Genomic DNA, 19,666 nt, shown 5'->3' on the forward strand with positions numbered 1-19,666 from the left:
TGCCTACGTGCTCCTAGGGGTCCCTGCCTAGTCTACGTGCTTGTTGTTCCGAGAGCGTCTCTGCCACTTAATCCAGGAAATGATTCACTTGCAGTATCGTCATATATTTTGCATGCCTGTGCGTGGCTACAGTTACACAAATAAGTTAATTTTATTCTAAATCTAGGCATTCTAAGCGTCTTGGGCTTCATTTCCCAACTTGTATGGTAGATGAAATAATTTTTCCGTAAAATGTGAAGCGCCCCATAAATGTATTTGCATAAAAAAAGCAGGCACTGTTTTTCATTATTTAAAAAAATCACCTGTTACCATACAGAGATTCTGTAACATGTGACATAATACTATAGTAGTAACTACCATCAACCGTTTTATACCTGAGGAACTGGGCTCAGCAAGTCGAAGTGGCTTGTCAGAAACCACCCAGCTAGTAAAAGAGCACAGGAACACAAATGGCCTTCCCTGCCTCCCTCCATTTGTGCAGTGGACATATGTAATTTCCTCTGTGTGGCATTCATTCCTTTGGGACATTGGTTCTCTATTCCCTGTGGTTTTATTTAGGCTCAAGACCACAAAATTCCATCCCTCTGGCAGCAATGGTGCAAAGGGTGGGCATTTTAATTAAGCCAAATCAACTAGAGAGTCTTTCCTTGGAACTAATACATGAATGCCAAGAGAGAGAAAAAATTTTTTTCTGCTGGTTTTGCTAAACTGGAATGTCATAGCTGCTAGCTGCCAGCAACAGTTTTCCTAAGTGTATGAAGGAAACTCTTTTTGGGGAGCGGGGTTGGGAAGGGCCTCTTTTGAAGTAGGACAGAACTGGACCAATAAGAAAGGGGCAAGCAGAAATGAGAGATCTAGAACACAACCGAGGACAGCTTTGTTTAAACCTGGGGTCTGGCTGCGTCTGTGGCTGGTACAGACTCCTGGACTTCCCAGTTAAGTGAGCCAACAAATTCGTTTTTTTGCTTAAGCTAGCATGAACTGAGTTCCTGTCACTTGTCTCCACAGAGTCCTGACTAATGTTTGGCACAGGATTATTTATATATCCTCAGAGAATAATGGAAGTTGGGTGCTGGCCACAACTATCACTTCTTAAGTACTCTAGTTCCCATGAGTCATACCAAGTGTGAGTCCTACGGATATGGTTAGACAGAAGAAAATATAATTATTCCTCAATATTATTATATGATAAACAGGACACAATTCAACAAACCCAAATTAGAAGTTGGATAGATAACATTTCCCCTTGGGATGTTGTGATGGTCTGAATCATGAAAAGGATAAGGTTGAGATTTTGAGATAGGATTGTTAGAAGGTTTTTAGTGAAATGGTAAAGAAAGAGGAGCCAATAACAGCTACTCTGTCAGTTAGTTAAAGCTGAAGGCTGGGAAGGTGAGGGGTCTGTTCTAAAGAAGTAATCAGAAAGACAGGATATTGAACCACGAAGATCAGGGGCATTTCCAATTATGAATCTTAGGGACAGATGGGGTCCTTGACAGATAACCCTTCTTCCTCCTGAACAATTCTGGTGATGGACATCTAGGTGAGTCACCAAGCCAGAAGTAGTCCGTGGTCCAAGGAACATAGAGGCGGATGGTCCTTCCCATCCTTTAAGGGTCTGGGGATAAAATTGTAGAGGCCCTGTGTGTGTTCCTTGGTGACTCGCCAGAGAGACTGGATCTGGTCTGATACTGTTGTCATGAGAGGAAAAAGAAGAAGAAGAAAAATTTTAATGTGTACAGTACCAACCCCTTGCCACTTCCTGACTTCCAGGGGTAGGATTCTTGGCTGGATCACTCAGCTACTAGTTTTTCGTTTACTTTGTTTTATCGAAGTATCATTGATATACAATCTTATACTTGGTTTCAAGTATACAACACAGTGGTTCAACAGTTACCCACATGATTAAATCTTTACCCCATTTGCTAGGTTTTTGACAAAGTTAAGAAACAGAAGTCAGGAGCAGGCTTATTTCTCCATTTGAGAAAGAGGGAGAGAGGTGGGGAGGGGTAACGAAGCAAACAACGTTGAGGACAGTGGACAAGAGAAGGAGGAGAAGGGGAGAGAAACAGCTGTAGGATTTGGGGGCAGAAATTTGAAAAGAGGATTTGTGGAAGCTTTGCTGTGTGTGCCGAGATGAAATTTCTCCTTGGCTTCCTCCCGAAGAGAATGTCAACAGAGACACTAGTTTTGGGGCTTTTTTAATTGACTTTGTTTTTCTCTTGGCTGTGTCACCCAGATTTCACAGGTTTGCCATCCCCAGCTAACTGAAGGTGCTGTGGCATCTCACCTCCTGCACCTTTTCCCAGGACATAGAAGAAATGAGAGGGACAATGATAACTTCCCTTTATCAAGTGGTGTGTTAGCTTGTTGGCAATGGGGCCAGTGGATGCTCAAGTACGTGGTAGTGATCATCTTGCAGCCATTTGGGTTTAGTATTCTGTCAAAGAAGTCTAGCAGGTCGGGGCTGGTGAATTTCAAAGATTCTCTTCAGGGCAAACCATTTGGATCAGGAGGTAAGCCATGAGAGAGGAAGAGAAATATCAGAGGGATAACAACCTAGAATGGTTTGGGAGGGGATAGAAGTCTGGTTCCTACACACGGTAGATCTTCACTCCCATATTTGGGTGCTAAATGACCAAAAACCCAGTTGATAGCCATTTCTTTTGTCCTCAGGTATCATGTAAAGCTTCTCAGGGTGATCTGAAAGGCAGTCAATTGTCTTGTCAGATGGAGAGGGTTGGGCTTTGGTGACTGAACAGTTAATAAGTAAAAAGATTATGAGACTGGCCAGGTCTAAAACAAGTATTGGAAAATCAGAGTGCTCCCAGGTGAGAACATGCAAGAGGGTAATTGAACAGCATTTTATTTCTTCACATGATTTCTGCTCTTATGCATGATAAGATTATTAAGGCAGGATGTCGCCTAGAGCTAGATGAACTGTAGGTTAACAGAATCAGTATGGTGACTGGGTGTATTGTCAAGGTAAGATTAAAGGTGTCATGGCAAGTATCTGATTGGCTTTCTCCAGAAAAACAAACATCAGGAAGGCCCATTCTTCCCATCTAAATTCAGACTGGTCTATAAAAAAAAAGGAGAAACTTTTTGTCAGTAAATGATTCAAACTTGAAAAACTTAAATTAGAAGAACCTAGGTTTCAGACCTTACTATCCATACTGAAACTCAAGAGGGCATTCGATAGTGTGTAGTAATCCCTGTTTGCTGACTGCAAATACTGTATGATGTCTGGGGCAAACAGGGAAGAGTGCCTGCTGTTCAATTCCGAAGAGCCAGAAATTGTTATGAAAATGACTGGCAGCATTTCAAGGGCTTTAAGAAACAGGCTTTTATACTTGGAGTTTTCTCTGATTGGCTAGTGGGTTTATGGGCTTAAAAAAGAACTGTTTTCATTTGTCAAGAAGTCATTCAGCTGATCAGCCTGAAATCCTGGGTGCTGGCTAGTTAGCACATCCCTGGTGTGTGCCTGTGGAAACTACACTTGCCAGGGCTTTCTGGGCTGCCACTCCACAGTGTGTGTAGTGTATATGTAGGGCATCCTGCGCCCTTGGTGAACTCCTCCATGATCATCCCCCCACATAGAAATTAAACAAAATCTGGGCCATTCTTAACAATCTGGGTGGTTCGGACTGTGGCAGGCACACCTGCCTTAGGCAGGAGTTTGGTCCCACACAAGAATAAGGAAGAGTGGCAGACCACCTACATGGAACTAATGAACAAAATGGGATCTTTTTGAGAAGATAAAGCATAACAGCTTGGCAAAAAAAAACTCCTGTCAGTTCACTAGAGAAAAGGCCACAAGCCCCTCTTCTGGGGGACTACTGCCCTAGGAGGGAGGGTAAGAATAGAAGCCTTAAGAGCAAAGTCACATGACAAAAAACACGGAGCAGAAAGTAATTACTGTTGATTGGAACCGGAGAAACTAACATAGAGGGTGGCGCGGGTGGGCATCCACACTACGCTTTTCCGGCAACTATCTGCTGCTTACTTTGCCTGCGCTTCGTCTCCCCCTTCTCTCTGTTGATAGCGCTCGATCTGTTTTTCTAGGAACATTTGCTATCTAGGGGGTGAGATGACCACCCCGCCTCTCCCACAAAGTATGAGCCAGTCCTCTTCCCTTTCACAGCCTGAGATTTCCTGTCCTTTTCCACCTTTTTAAAAGTTGTTTATCTTTTAAACAGCTCTGTGTTATCTCCCTTTTGGGCAGGAAAAGCTGTGTGCTTCAGCCCATTGTAAGGACTTTCTATGGGAAGACTGCAGAAGTTACAGTGTAGAAGCCTACTGGAGAAGGACTCCCAGTGAGACTGGCTGCTGCTCCAGAGTATTTGTTGAGTTGAGCTGAACTGGTATTTTCACCTCGTGGTATTTTCCTGTCCCTGGTTTGCTTCAGGGTGAGAGCCTTGTCTAGATGTTCTTAAGCCTGCACACACATTCTTTCCTTGGCCTTCCACTCTGGTCTCAGTTTACTAGCACCTCCCCTGGGGCACTCTGTAGAGTGAAGCTGGAGGTGCTCCACCCTAAAAATGGCACTGTTCTGGATTTTATCTTCCTGCCCTGAACCGTGAGATAAACATTCTTTTAATCCCCATTTTTTATGCACTCACTAGAAAGCAGACAGGGTTGTTCCAGAATGCGTTCCCTGTGTCATAGAAATCACAGAAGCATAAAAGGAAAAACCAGATGTGCACACAGAGCCTGCCTGGGCTTACACATTCTTTCATACCCAGAGTCATAGGGCTTTATGGTCCATGTTCCCAAAGCCGGTTCATTTTTTTCCTTGTTTGAATATGTACTCTTGCTCATATTCAGAATCTCAGAGTTTCAGGGCTGGGAGGAAGTAGGCACAGCTCTGGGTGTTCATGCACTGGGGGGTATCTGTGGGTATCTCCACACACCTGGGGTTTGTTTGCTTGAAAGTGCGGCTGTGTGCAGATCTAAGCAAACTATTCAGGGATACCCTTAGGCTTTGAGCAACCTACTTGCAACCTATCAATCCATGAAATGCAAAGCCCACCTTCTCCAGCAGAGCCTTACAGATTGATTAGATCAGAGGGAAGCTGTCATTGGCCCCAGGCATACTTGCAAATTACTTTCTCTTTAGGGCTTTTGAGTCAGTGAGCCTTTTAGAGTGAAAATGCATAAAGTAGATGCTGGGCCTGTTTTTGTCTACTCGGATACACTGATTTTTCTCACTCAAAAGAGAAGTCTGAAAGTATGCTATGGATGCAAAATTCAGAGTATTATCCTTTTCATTTGAAACGCAGAGCCTGGTTTGAGGTTGGGATTTGGAAGCTGTGTGTAGAACTGCATCAAAGAGGTAATAGAAGTTCCTAGTCTAGGTGGATGAGAAGTAGGGTGGCAAACAATTGGGCAGCTGGCACCTTGATGTCCTGTTGTAGGAGAGCTAAATTCTGGAGGGACTAGCTGGGACTAAAGTAGTGGATAGGGACCTGGGTCAGGAGTAACTTTTTGGTAGTCTAACTAGATGCTTGATTCATCATTATTTCTTGAATGAGAACTATATGCTAGCCACTGTTGTAGAGGCTGAGGATACAGCAGTAAGCAAACACACAGTCTCTGCTATGCTTGAGCGTATAGTTGAGTAAATGGAGAAGGCTGTCAGGTGGTGATGAGGGCTGAGAAGAAAAATAAAGCAGGGCCAAGAATGGTGGGATGGTGCTATTTGATAGCTCAGTGAGGGAATACCTTTCTGTAAAGGGTGCATTTGAGCAGGGACCTGAATCAAGCTATGGACGCAGTCACGTGGATATTTGGAGGAAGATCATTCCAGCCCAAAGGAACAGCTTTGGGAAGTTGGGAGTGGGTCTAAGGAACAGCAAGGAGGCCAATGTGGCTGGTGCCGGGTGGGTCAGGGAAGAGTGATGGGCAGTAGGGCCAGAGAGTTGATTGGGGGCAAGACTATGTAGGGCTTTATAGTGAGGGAGGTGGGAAACAATTTAAAGGTTTGAGCAGAATAGTGATCTGATCTGAGTTAGTCTTCAAAGGATCACTCTGGCTGCTGTAGTGTTGAATAGCATGTAGGGAGGTAACAGAAAAAGGGGGACCAGTTAGGAGCCTGTTGTGGAAATCCTGGGCACAGTAATGGCAGCCCAGCTAGGGAAGTAGTGCTCGACACGGAGGGACAAAGCCAGATACTGGGTATATTTCATAGACAGATCCAACATGATTTTTTGGTGGTTTGGATGTGATTATGAGAAAAAGAAGAATTAAGGATGACCCAAGTTTTTTGTTTGTTTGTTTCCTGAGTAACTAGAAAAAATGGAACTGCCATTTACTGAGATGGGGAGAAGTGATTTTGGAGGGAAATCAGAAGTCTGTTTTTGGACATGGTACATTTGAGATGTGATTAGACAGCCAAGTGAAGATGCCAAATAAGTAATTGGTGACAAGAATCTGGCTCAGGAAGCCAGATTAGGTATCAAATGAGGCTGTGGTGCAACCTGAGGGCTCAGTTAATTCCACAGATCTCATCCTGTTCTAAAAATAAATGGTTAGAAAGTCTTCACCAAAAAGAAAAAAAAAAGTCTTCACTGGCTCTGGGCTCTACTGAGCATCTGAGGCATGCTTTGAACCAGGGATTGTCCAGACTATAGATGGAATAACTCTGGTCATTCCTCCAGATCCAACTAGCTGTTCATTATTAACCACTGTTTGTCAAGTGCCTACAACCTGCCAGGCACTGTGCCAAGTGTTCAGTATTCAATGGGCAACAAGACATGCTCCTTGCCCTCATAGAATGGCTACTCTCATAGTGGGTTAGGACAAGGGAATGGAGATTTCTGTACAATGCATGCGTGGGAGTCACTGTGGGTGCTTGGACCTGAAGGATAGGCCCCTGATCAGGAGAAAGTGCCAGACAGAGCAAGTGCTATGCAAGGTGACGCCTGAAGGATGAGTAGGAGTAGGCAGGTGGAAAAGCAAGAGAGAAGGGTGGAGAGTGTTTTAGACAGAGAAAGGAACATGCATCAAGAAAAGTCTGTTCAAAGGACAGAAGTTCGGTTCAGCATGTCCAGAGGGCAGAGTGGAGGGGGCAGGAGCAGAGACAGGCAGGTAGTGGCTGGAGAAGTAATTGAGAGCCATACCCTGAAGGATCTTAGTGAGCAATGCTGGGACTTTATTATAAAAAAAAGCTACGGGAAGGCTTAAAGAGTTTTCAGCAGAGGAAAGAGGCTAATGTAAAGAATCAGTTACAGGGAGGCAAGCCCGGAAGCAGTTACTCAGGGGATTTGGGGAGAGTGGCAATTTCAGACTCATACTGCCCTAAAAATCACCTATAAATGTGTCTGTACAACATGAGGCAGGGCCTGGGTCTGCTTTGCATAGTCTCGGTAAATAGGAGATGCTCTCTGAGGAGCTAAATACTTTGATGGGAAAGAGGTACAAGATGCCTACATTTTAATAGGAGGCCAGGGAGTGGGAGGAAGCAAGGTGAAGGGCAGTCTAGATCTGGGTGAGGCAGCCTCTAAGACGCAAGCTCCAGGCATGGAGGGCCGGAGAAGCCAAGATCAGGAATCAACAAGCCTATGGTCTTTGTGAGTACACCCTGCTGTGTGTGATGTGTGTGCTAGGCAGGGTGCGTTCAGGCCAGGGCCTGGATTCTGTGTGAAGGTGCTGAGGGCTGTGTGCGTGTTTGGGATTGGATCTTTGGGATGGGGAGTTCTCCTGGAGTCTGTGCTCATGTGCGGAACTCTGGAATGCACACTGTGCAAGTACAGACCTGCAGTAGGAGGGGATGTGTGTGTAACACAGGCTGTGAGAGAACACATGCTTTTCGATGGCCTGTGCTCCCAAGACACAAACAAAAGCCATGGGTCCTGTTCAAATTTAGAGACTCTTAGTTCACTCTGCACTCAGCAGGCACTCAGTATTTGTGAAATGGATGAGTGTTTCTGCTTTATTAAAGTTCAATCGTTTTAGGAAATATAGAGGTTTGGTTACAAGTTTGAACTACATGTTTTAAGGTAAATAAACTCACAGCCAGGTCCCAACATCCATTTACAAAACCTAATAACTTAAATACTGTAATGGAGTTTACATCCTACTTTGTGTAAAATGCTTCACTGTTTCGTTTTATTCAACAAACATTTGTTGAACAGGGTACACAGGCAGCACTGGAACTCATCTCCTCCTGTGAGCCACCTTAGTCTGGTTGCTGCAATTAAAGCTTGATTATATGCTATCTTGTATTGTTTCTTAATTGCGGCACGTGCATTAATCACTTCCAACTAGGCTCTGTGTTCCTTGGGGGCAGGGCCTATCTTATAAACTTCAGGATAGGTGAGAAACTTAGCAGAGACAGGACTACCCAGAAGTAAGTAAACACCCCCCACTGTTTAAGGAGAAAGGAAAGCAGGAATATAAAGCTGTGTATGAACTGTCATAATACATAGTATATAATGAGATACCTTAATACTAAGGGAGCACACATTATTGTTAATTAAAACTTCCTTTAATAATGATAAATTCTAGTCTGTGTTTTCATGTTAAATGAATGTTTTGTGTATTAATATAATAGCTATGATCCCCACACAGCTTTCAGGCTTTCATTCTTGTTCTTTTTAATGGAAAACAAGAATGCCTTGAGGATGAGAGTTACAAGGTAGAACCAGTCTTTGGTGAATTAGTCCACAGCAGAATTGTCCTATAGGAGGATTTGGCACTAAGGGATACTTTGCTGCACAACTGGCCACCTATTAGATGCTAGCAGCACTCTCCCCCGCCGAAGCTGTGACAATCAAAAATGTCTCCAGGCATTGCCAAATGTCTCCTGGGGACAAAATCACCCCCAATTTGAGAACCAAGGTTCACAGTAATTTTGTATTTTTCTTACATAACAAATGGTGGGAGATGGGGGAAGGGAAATACTATTTATTTCTCATTTGGTACCGGCTATGGTACCAGCTATGGCACAGCATGTACCTATGCTTTTTATTTCATCTTACAGATGAAGAAGCTGGGGTTCTGAGAGGTAAAAGAACCTGCTGAAGATCATAAAGGCAGTGCCGCAGCAAAACCAGGCTTGCAAACCAGGCTTGTCTGACTGCAAGGCCATTCGTGCCTTCCAGCACCCTCCCCGTCGCCTCTGCGGGGAAAACAACATACTTCAAATCGAAGGAGAACTGCTAACTCAACAAGTATGCCCCAAAATACTTAAAAACTTTTGGGGAGAGGGGCATTCTCTCTTTTCATTAAATTGATTTTAATGTGAATATATACACATTACCTACAGACACTGGGGCCCCTCCCTACTGTTGCGGCTCTGGTCTTATCTTTGAAAAACACAGAGCAACACAATGGAACAGCTTCAATTCTCCTTGTTACAAATTATACAAAAACCAGGGCCTAACGGTGCCAAAAGCAACCGGCACTGTTTACATAAGGGCTGGAAGCTAATCGTTAACTTTCTCCCATTTCATTCCAGAAAGAGTAAATAACGCCCGACTTTACAACCACAAACGAGTAAAATCATGTAAAAATGTCATAAAATGGAGAAGGAAACACTAAACCAAAAGGAAAATGGAAAGGCTGGGTGCACGGCCCCGTCCCTCTGGCGCGGAGGGCCGCGCGGCCTGGGTCCCTCGGTCCCGCCGCGCTCCCGGAGCGCTGGCCTCCCTTCCCGCCCGGGGCCGCGCACCGCCTCTCTCGGAGGAGCCTCCCCCGGGGCCGGACCGGGAAAAACAACCGCAAGAAACTTTGGCTCGGCTTGCGGCTCAGCGCAAAAAGGGCCAACGCTCAAGTTTGGTCCGGGTTGCGGCGGCCGGTTCCGACTCGGGGGGAAGGGGGCCGGGTGTCACGGCCCGGTCAGGCCCAAGCGCGCATGTGCGCGAGGAGTCCCCCGGGCACTTACGGAGCGCCCACTGTGCATGGGCGGCCGGGCTGTGCGCCCCGGGCGCGCGGGGGGCAGGGGCGGCGCGGGCGCGCGTGGCCGGGGGAGGGGGCGCGGGCTGCGGGCGCGCGCGACGCCTGCGGCCGGGGCGGGGGCGGGGGCGCGGGGGGCGGCGCGGGCGGCGGGAGGTGTGTCCCGGAGCCGGGCTGGCTCACTCGCTCGCTGGCTGGCGCGCTCCTGCGCTCCCTTCCCGGGCGGGGAATCCGGGCCGGGTTGTGGCCGCCGCCGCGTACGTGAGCGCAGTGTCCCGGAGAGGGAGGGCAGGCCGGCCAGGTGGGCGCGAACCAGCCTCGGCGGGAGGGCGGCCGGAGCCGAGCGGGGCGGCGGGCCGCGCCGGGTGGGGGGGGGCGGGACCGCGGCCGCTGCAGCCCGGAGCTGAGCCGAGCTGCCCGAGCGGGAGCTGCCCGGCCCGCGCTGCTGCTCGCGGCGGGCGAGGTGAGCTGCGCGGGGACCTGGCGGCGCTGCAGCGGGGGGCGCGGGCGGCCCGGAACTTCCCACGTTCTGCACGGCCGCAGGGCCGGCCCGGCGCCGGGGGGGGTGGGAGGGCGGACAGCGGCCGGCGGGGCGGAGGGCGTTGCGGCAGTGCATGCGGAGGCTGGGTGGGGGTGGTCGCCCGCTCTCCCCTGCGCCGCCTCGTTTATCTCGCCCGCTGCGACCGCAGCCGAGGAACCCCCTCCCCAACTTCGAGCAGTTGTCCGGAGTCGCCTCCGACGGCGCTGACTTGCCCCCTCCCTGAGCCCTTCGGGCTGGGCCGCCTTCCCGGCGCCCCGCGCGTTCCTGCCCACTCCACCGAGCGAGTGAGCGGGTGCCGGGCTCCGGGACGCGCGGCGCGACACACCCTCCACCCCGGGGGCTGGCCCCCGCCCTTGCTGTCCCCTTTTGTCCCCCCTTCCTTCCGCGCGTCTTAACTCTGCCTCTCCACACCGGCGGCCCCTAGCCCTCTTTGAAACTGGCACTGCGGGCATGTGGGGTGCCCGGGTGGGGGCCTGAGCGGGGAGTTTACCATGTGCAAACAATTTCAAAGGTAGCATTTTCTTCCCTGCCCTGGAGTTCAGGCTCAGCAGCCACTTCACTTTAGGGTTGACTCAGAAATCTAAAGCCCACCTGCGGGGCGGTAAGGGAATTCCTTGCCTCCTTGATTGCAGACAGCTTGGCCCATTCCCGGTGGCACGGGAGCACTTCCACCAGACAGGCATTCTCATGGCGCAAGGGTTACCCACAGGCCACCATTGTGTTCTTTGCACCCCTCTTTCCAGAAAAGTGTATCTGGTGCAGCTTGCCTAGATGTGAATGATCAACAGGTATTGAAGGCCTTTTTGACACTCTTCCTAAGGTGTTGTGTGTAAACAGAAGTTCCTGTACGCAAGGAACTTGAAACACAAGGAAAACAGCAATTAAGTTCATCTCCACTTTTGAGGGGCTGCTGCGTTCTCAGCACCATGCCAGCCTCTGGGAGATAAGAGGCACGCAGGAGATCTAAGGCCTTAGAAAGCCTTCTGATCAGGTGGAAGTGATTTGAGAGCTTGAGTTCAAATTAGTGTGTATGCTGTCTAAGTTACTATAAATGCTGGGAGGCAGGGGGAATATCAAAGGAAAGGTTAGAGTTGGGGAATGGACTTAAGGGTACTAAATTATGAAATAAGTTATGCACCTGGAGAATAACTCGCTGGCAAAGGCCCAAAGACAAGAGAGGAAGAAGTACAGGTGCAAGAGGTCGCCAAGGGCCTTGGACCAGAGGAGAAAAGGCGCAAATAGGGAGGGAGGGAGGGATGTTACAGAAAGATACATAAGATGGTTCCCTCCAGGGCTTATCTCACGGAGGAGACAGGACTTGAGCATGTGAAGTAAGACCTCAGGGTAGAGCGCAATTAACTGCAAAATGCAAGGTGTAGAGGGGGTGCTGTTGGAGTTAAGAGAATAGCCTTATGGGCAGGAATTGCCAGGACCACGTTCCTAGAGGAAGAGACCCTCCAGATGGGTCATGAGGTGTGAAGGGGTGGTTTTCCTGAGGGACAAGGAGATGGCCTTGGCCAGACCAGGGAACGTTTCCTGAAAAGTAGGAGATAAAGATGGAGAGGAACAATAGTTGGGATTGTGAAAGTCCTAGAAAGCCCGACTGGGGGCTTGCACTTTACCCTCTGTGTACTGGGGAGACAGTAAAGGTTTTGGAGCTAGAGAGTGATGAAATGACAGGGTATTTGGAAGCGTTTTCACAAGTAATAGTAGGAGGCAAATCATTTAGTGGGTTGTCACAGTTGTGGAGTGCTCAGTTGGACTGGGATAACTGGAAATGGAAAAGAGGATGGGATTTAGAAGCATTACTGCCGAAACAATCTGTTGACTGGCAGGGTGAAGGAAGGAGACGAATGGAAATTAATTCTTTGTGGGAAATTGATTACACGCCAGGGCCTCCGAGCTGCTGTAGTCGGTAACTGGAGAAATCGGAAATGTGTGTTTTGTAGAGAAGTAATTGACACTCAGGCTGCAGAGAGTTTCTTGTGCTTGCCAGAACATCCAAACATAGGTGTCCTGCAAGCAGCTGCAGCTCCAAGATTGGTGGGAGGTTGGTAATGTGAGAAAGGCTGCCAAAGCCAGGGCAGGGAAGGCCCTCCAAGGATAAACGGGGTGTCTTTCTGGTCCCAGGAAGGCAGTAGAAGATGCCGAGGAGTGAGACTGAGGCTCTAAACCTCAAGGCTCTGCTCTGTATTGCCATTCAGATGACATCGCTGGGTCCTGAACCTGAAGTCGGCAAAGCAACTCTGGGGGATTGAGGCTCCAAAGAGAAAGAGCCACTTCTTCTAACCATGAGGGTGGGATTGGAGATTGGAGGGAAGTAGAATGGAATTTGCTAAACAGGTCAATTGTTGGGCTTTGAAACAAGTTGTATTTTGCTCTCCACTGAGACCTTCAGGCTAGTCCTGGTGTCCTTCCATAGGTGTGTGTGTGTTGGGGGGAAGCAACAAGATGCAGGAGCAGCAAGGTGATGTAGAGGAGCAAGGAGGGAATTCCCAGGGCCAGGTCTGTCCTGACCTGCCTGCACCCCTGCCCGTTCCCAGGAATCAGAACAACCTGCCGGCAGAGGGGAGTTAGTGCTGTTTTCCTGAACTCTGAATTCTGCTGTCTTGTTGTAAGGGTGACTTAGGTGATTTGCTGAGCAAATTCCCCAAGCCTCCACTTGCAACATCTGAGGGCTGGTGAATTTAAAGGTTGACTGCAAAAAATTGCAGAATGAGCAGACTGTAATTGCAGTCCCTTAGCCTCTGTTTCTCTGAGGTACAGGATCAGTGAACTAGCCCGGGAAGCTGACTTGCATGGGAGAGGAGCCCATCAGATAGTTTTTCTTTATAAGGAATATGTGACTGCCAAAAAAATTGCATGAAGCAGTGGTTGAGCTAGTTTACTCTTTACAGAGTAATTGTTTCTGTACTGTTCTGACTGACCTACATTAACAAATAAAATTTACATCACAACCTACTACACTCAGTGGTTTGTGTAAAAATCTAAATTCACGAGGTATTACCTTCCTTTGCTTGGTGCTATCGCCTCTGATACTTTTATTTTCTGTTCCATTATTTTTCATGTAAAAATACTTATCGTCTCCCACTAAGTCGATTTAACCACTCCGTAATGGATCATAACCCACAGTTTAAAAAAGACACTTACAGAAAATTTTCACATCTAGTAAGTAGTTCTTAAGCTGCTCATGTGCAGAGAGCTACCCTTGCTAGTGCTGTAGACCGAAGGAAGCATGAAGAGACTGAAAGTTTATGGGCCAGTTGGAAAGGGGTGATCTACCTGTGATTAAAGAGCAAAGCCAGATGATTAACTGCCAACCGGGGAAAGTAAGTGCCTGTAGGGGCCAGAGGAGCAGGCAAGCAACCTGTGCTGGAGTGGATTGGAAAGGTTTTCTGGAATAGGGAAAGAAGTCTGGGTTGAATCCTTTGGGGTGTCTCGTGGTGCTGCACAGGTCGAGGGGCCGGGGGGGGGTGGAACCCGGACAGAGATTTGGAGTTAGGGATGTACACTGTGTGTGTAAGGAGTGAAAGGCAGGGTCCTTGTTAGAAGGTGGAAGTCAGGTTGGAAAGGTGGGTTAGGATCAAAACGTAATATAGGGGTTGTAATGGGTGGCCCAGAGAATGTGTTCAGCCTACAGACGTGTTATAATTTAGACTATACAAAATTTTCAAAAACTGGGAACAATCTAGAAAACCTCTGGGTTTGGGAATCTCTTCGGAAATCCCATCAGGCAGGCCTAGAGCTGAGTGGTGGCTGCCCCGGTGGGTGGGGGACATGCCTTGTGGTCCCCGGTTGTCATAGTTCCAGGGCTCTCTGCTGCATGAGTACAGGCACTTGACGTTCCCTGCTTATCCTGCAGGCCTGTGGGTTTGGGACCCGAGTTTTCAAGAGAATTTGAAAGCCAGTCCAGGGAATTTGGGACTGCTGCCCTGGGCTCTGGGTGGCCACTGGAGGGTTTGGGTAGGAGTGGGACATGGAATCTGAGACACTTGTGTGCAGATGATCTGTTTCAGGCCAGTCAGCACTACTTTCTGAATCGCTGCTGGCTGGTACTTTGGAATATTTTTTCTGCTGATTGGTATGGTACTAATTAGAGTGTGCTTTGAGCTGTCTTCTCTGTTGTGAGGCCAATTTCTAGGGACCCCCAAGATCCCTCGTGCTTTGCTGTTTCCCACTTCTGGCTGGCATGGTGAGATAGCGGCTCCTGGCATGTGTCGTCTGAGAATGATGTTGGGGGAATAACTTGCTGAGGTGTGAGTCACGATGGCCACATGCCATATGACATTAGAGTCTCAGAGCTTTGGTCCTGTGAGTTAGTTTTGAAGACAGTAAGGAGAGGGGCTGTGTCATTTCTCATTTCCTTATATGGCCTCAGGGCGTAGGCCTCCAGGATCCAGAGATTCATAATCCAGGATTCCAGATGACCACAGGATAATTGCTTCAAGCCCTGGTGTTTGTTAATGCAAATGACCCCTAGGAAACTAGGCTGGTTTGGGGACCATCTGCATAAGTACCGGGTCTTCCGTGATCTAGAGACAGTTTGGTTCACTGTGGGAGTCCATGACACCCGTGATTCCGAGTGCGTCCCTAGGTGGGCTGCATGTGAGAGGGACTCAGAAGTAGTCATCCTGCTTTTTACAGGCTGCACAATGTGATTATCTTAAATACCACTTTTGTCACATTAAAAAAGTGCCAAAATTGGAGTGCTTTTTGCTTAAAAAATTTGTGACTGTAGGATGGTAGGATGACTGGAAGTCAGCCAAATCCTATCAAATTAAACCCATTTCCTATTTTATATGATGTTGTAGTTTACTAGATTAGATAAATGATACAGCAGGTAGGGCACACTTGGGCTTTTGTAAAGTATTTTATAGTTTCTTAAGAGATGATGGTTCGTATTAAGGAAGTGGTAGAATGTGGGCTGGATGGTGTTATTAGTTTAATTTGATGTCATATGTAAAAACTAGCAATTAGTGGCACTGAGTCAGCCTGGAAGGGGGTCTGGAGATGGGTGTTAGAGGGTTTCTATTCTTGGCCTTGAGCCTTTCAGCACTTTTTCCAGTGTTGTGGATGGAGATACAGAAGGTGTGTTTGTCAGCTTTGTTGATGGCTCAGAGGTGGAAGGGATTGCTTATTTAGCAGGTAAATTGAGGTTCAGACCCACAGAGACTGAAGGCCCCCAATTAAAAGAAGTTCAGCAGGGGATACATGTAAAGTCTGGTTTAGTTCTTAAATTTTGAATTGTAATGTATGGTGATGTTCACACATTTTGGTAAGATAATTCCACCTCTGGAGATACGGTGGCGACCATATGCAGAATGAAAATGATGTTTTATGCCCATATTACTAAGGGTATTTTATTTTACCCTATAGTGAAAAATTGGAAACAACCTAAATGTCCAGTGGTGTGAGTGGGCTGGAAGTAATCCATGAGTGATTCTAATGGATGTGTCTTTATCATGGAATATTCTGGAGCCACTGAATATAATGTTTAGGAGGAGCAGTTTTAAAAGGAACAGATGTCTCTGCTCAAAGTTAAGGTGCATCTGCAGTGGGATTTCAAATCTGAAAGAAACAAAGTGCATAAAAAATGACTGGAAGGAACTATATGAATAGTTCTAATACCAAACTACTGATCCTGGTTGCTTCTGGATGGATTGAGCGACTTTCCTTTTATTATATTATTAATTTATTATTTGTATTTTATATACTGTGTATGTATATCTCAATGGGAAAAACACTCCACTCTCTCTCTCTCTCTCTCTCCACACACACACATGTATATATATATATACACACATATATATACACATACATAAATATATATATATTTTAGAGTAAAAAAATACATATTTCTTTAGAGTAGTTTTGCGCTCACAGAAAAATTGAGAGCAAGGTACAGATTTCCCCTGTGCTCCTTGCCCCCACACGTGCGTCCCCACACATTGCACCTCACTCTGGGTGGTGTACAGTAAGTGGGTCAGGACAAATGTAGAATGAGCTGCATTTGGCATTATAGTGCCACACAGAGTACTTTCACTGCCCTAAAATTCTCTGTGCTTTGCCTGCTCATCCTTCCCTCCCCACCCCCCGACCCCGGCAACCACTGATCTTTTTCCTATCTCCACAGTTTTACTTTTTCCAGAATGTTACATAGTTGAAATCATACAGTATATTGTCTTTTCAGATCACTTTCTTTCACTTCATAATATGTGTTTTAAGTTTCCTCCATGTCTTTTCATCGTTTGATAGCTCATTTCTTTTTAGCAGTGAATAATATTCCATTGTCTGGAGATACTGAAGTTTGTTTATCCATTCACCTGCTGAAGGACATCCTGGTTGCTTCCAGGTTTTGGCAAGTATTATGAATAGAGCTGCTGGAAACATCTGTGTGCAGGTTTTTATGTGGATATAAGTTTTTAACTCCTTTGGATAAATACCAAGGAGTGAGGTGGCTGGGCCATATGGTAAGTATATGTTTAGTTTTTGGAAGGAATGCCAAACTGTCTTTCTGTGTGCCTGCACCATTTTGCATTCCCACCAGCACTGAGTGAGAGTTCCTGTTGCTCCACATCCTCACCAGCATTTGGTGTTGTCAGTGTTCTGGATTTTGGCCATTCTGATAGATGTGTAGTGGTACCTTGTGGTTTTAATTGGCATTTCCCTAATGACATATGATGACATCTTTTCATGTGCCTTTTCTTGCCATCTTTTTGTAAATCTTTGGTGGGGTGTCTGTTAAGGTTTTGGGCCTGTTTTTTAATCAAGTTGTTTTCTTCTTGTTGAGTTTTAAGAGTTCTTTGTGTATTGTAGATAATAGTCCTTTATCAGAGTGTCTTTTGCAAATATTTTTTCCCTGTCTATGGCATGTCTTTCCATTCTCTTAAACACTGATATTCTAAAAACATTTTACTGCTCAAGGGCATAACAGAGGAAAGGTAGATGGTTTGTTGATTCAATGACTACTTTTCACTGTCTGCCTCCTGTGTGTTAAGCACTGAGTTAGACACTGGAGTCACAAAATACGGCTCAGTCCCTGAATTGAAGTTGATGACTGATTGAAAGGGGAAGACTGACAGGTGAACAGACAGGCACAGTGTAGCCTGGATGGTGCTCTGACCATGCCGAGAAGGGGCAGATCGTGTGGGAGAAAAGGTTTGAGACAGTTTCACTGGTCGTGGGTTTAATGTGAGCCCTGAGTGGGATGAGGCTGTTAACAATTGAATCTAGTTCATAACTGGATCAGAAATTCATTGGTCCAATCACCAGATCTAGTTTTAATGACTTCTGGTCATGTGACATTTGGGCCACCAAGGGTGGGGGTCATGCTGTAAATGAAACATGAACAGGTGAGACTTTATCCACAGGAAGGAGACTAGGATAATGTAGGTTCAGGTATGACAAGCACTCTCATTGGCGGGTGGGGGGTACACAGTAGTGCTTTAAAATATCTTCAGGGTTATCAGGTGTAGGACAGAGTAGACTTGTTCATTTTTGCTTCTGGTGTTGGCATACGACCCATGGATAGAACAATGGCTTTATCCTCTCTAGCTTCAGATTCCTTAACTGTAGAATGATTATACTGAAGTTGGCAAGCTTTAAATTTCCTTTTAACCCTAAAAACTGGAAGAATAGATTTCAGGTCAGTGTGAAAGAGGATTTCCTAGCTGGCAGAGCTGTCCATCAGTGGAAATGTCTGCCCACGGAGTAGTGAGCTTCACATTGCTGGAGGTGTTCAAGTTGGACTGAATGCTGTTGATTAGGGATACTGCAGAAGGAAAGGACAGGAATTAGGCTGACTTCCAAAGTCCTTTCCAATTCTTAGGGTCAGGTTATTACATGACCTGTCAAAGCTAAAGAATGTGGAATAGGGGATAGGCCTGTAGTTGCACAGTGTTTGAGACATTATCATTATGTAAGGTCTTTTAAAAATGTTTATACGTGAGTCCCAATATTTTTGGGAGACCCTTCAGGGATCATTTTAGAAAGGATGAAGAATTTTACTCCAGGGTGGGTTAGGACTCAGTCTGTGGCCTCAGGGATGCTGAAAATTGAGTTTGGTCTTTAGGAAAAGCGAGAAGGTGGGAAAATGACAAATAATAGTAAATAAAATAGATAAACATGTAGAAGACCTGTGCTTACTGGCCAGTTTAGTCAATAAAATGAATGAATCAAGATGGGGCCCTTCAATGGAACGCTAGCCTCTCTGCTAGGCAGTGGAGGCCCTGGGAGTGCCCTGTCTTCCTCCTATTGGTCTCCCATCCTGGGATGTATTCATGAGACAGAACACATAAAGTGCTGTCCAGATACCAGGGATGAGACAGCCTAGCAGTTGCTCTGTAGGTTTAGCAACACAGAGAACAAGAGATAGGTAAATTTAAAGAAGTTTTTGCATGGGAATTTCCAGAAATATGCATATATTTAGTTTATCAGATAATAAGTTTGTGATTTGAGTTCAAATTTTTTGATTATTATTAATTACAGCTTACATGTAGAAAATTTTGACTTAGCTTGATTTGCCTACATTTTACTTAACTATATGATTTATTTAGAATCCACCCTGATTCTTTAGCATTTTTAGATTTCCTTCCTGATATTTTTGGATCACGTTTTGATATTTGGGCTCTGCTAGGGCTAAATCACCCAGCAGAAGTGTCTCAGAAGATGATTTGTGTCTCCACGTCATTTCGGCTCACATTTTGGCATTTCAGAAAATCAGTATTTGGCAAGAAGGTGTTCTCTTCACATGTAATTTTGGGGTGCATGACCTAAGGAAAGACCGTTTTAGGTGTATGTAAAAAATATAGGCAGAACTTGGTTATTTAGAGCTGAAGTTGGCATCGTTGCACACTGCTGAGACAGCCATCATCTTTATCTCCCACGGTGTATGGCACAGCAGCTGGGCTTGTGGAATTGCTGGGAATCTGTTCCCTGGGCCACATAGAGCGGATGGGCGGGGGGGACTAAGACTACCATAAGCTTTTCTTTCTTTCTTTTTTTTTTAAAGCAAAGTATGATAAGAAATAACAGTGCTCAGCCTTTTCTGTCCTTTCAGTAGTGGGAAGCTACAAAACTCTTTTAGTAAAAACAACCACATTCAGTGGCTGTTTCTCAAAGAGCAGGGCAAATGAAAAACTCTCCTCTTTCTGTTTTTCTTCTGCTGAAAATGAATTACTCTTGGTGTGCCGTTCTTAAATTCGTGTGTCCTCTATCCATTTTAATCTT

General features: G+C 46.2%; 1 protein-coding gene and 1 long non-coding RNA gene across 3 annotated transcripts in view; both read left to right on the forward strand.

Annotated features, from left to right (window-relative positions):
* Window positions 1–283: 283 nt before the first annotated feature.
* LOC130684710 (uncharacterized) lies at window positions 284–9,938 on the forward strand. Its single transcript, XR_008999074.1, has 5 exons — window positions 284–2,397; window positions 2,677–2,831; window positions 4,226–7,571; window positions 8,984–9,173; window positions 9,461–9,938. It is a non-coding gene; the product is annotated as an uncharacterized LOC130684710 (long non-coding RNA).
* Window positions 9,939–10,061: 123 nt separating this feature from the next.
* The window catches only part of ZNF395 (zinc finger protein 395), a 41,133-nt gene continuing 31,528 nt past the window's right edge, over window positions 10,062–19,666 (forward strand). Inside the window, exon 1 of one of the 2 annotated variants that reach the window (XM_057506573.1) lies at window positions 10,062–10,154. The gene's annotated coding sequence lies outside the window, so the exon portion shown is untranslated. Of the gene's footprint in view, window positions 10,155–10,207; window positions 10,361–19,666 lie in introns of those variants that run through there. The other variant, XM_036888905.2, reaches the window with a different exon arrangement.

This window comes from Manis pentadactyla, chromosome 1 (assembly GCF_030020395.1).
Source record: "Manis pentadactyla isolate mManPen7 chromosome 1, mManPen7.hap1, whole genome shotgun sequence".
Taxonomy (NCBI): Eukaryota; Metazoa; Chordata; class Mammalia; order Pholidota; family Manidae; genus Manis; species Manis pentadactyla.